Source organism: Propithecus coquereli, unplaced genomic scaffold (assembly GCF_000956105.1).
Source record: "Propithecus coquereli isolate 6110/MARCELLA unplaced genomic scaffold, Pcoq_1.0 Scaffold129, whole genome shotgun sequence".
NCBI classification, from domain to species: Eukaryota; Metazoa; Chordata; class Mammalia; order Primates; family Indriidae; genus Propithecus; species Propithecus coquereli.
This window is the reverse complement of record NW_012137080.1, coordinates 5182307-5182896: the sequence shown is the minus strand read 5'-3', so window position 1 is coordinate 5182896 and position 590 is coordinate 5182307.

The following is a 590-nucleotide window of genomic DNA, read 5'->3' as shown; positions in this document are numbered from 1 at the left end:
CTGCTCCAGCACTGCCGCGCTTTTTCAGTGGCTGCTCAGTAACTCTGTCTGCAGCTGAAATTAGAGGATCGTGTCTCTTTGTGAAGCTTTTAGAGTAATTTTTCTTCAAAATTTGAAATATTTTTGCTTTCACTATATCCAATACACACATACCAACAAAAAATGGGGAAAGATATCACTTTGCAATAGACCGCCACGTTTTTTATTCTGTACGCATTTGAGAACGCAGCATTCCAACTGCTGTATTCAAGTTGGAGCACAATATGATGTTGAGCACTTGTCATCGCTAACTGAAGTCTGCTGGACCTGTTTATGTATTGGATAAGAAAACATGATACGCTGGTAAGATAGATGAGCATTTGATTCCATACATATGTTTTCAGACACAGCAAATCCGTGTGCTTTGAACCATTCAGTGTTTTCAGCAAAGGCCGCGTTTCTTTAAAATGGGTCAGGTTTTGGGGTGAGAGACCTGTTTTTAGAGTGAGCAGAGGGTGTTTTGATTACTTCAAGAAGAGAACTAGTTGGCCTAAATATTAAAATTTAGGAAGAAGATGCTGTGTCTCTAAGAGATTGGAAAAAAGCTGCTT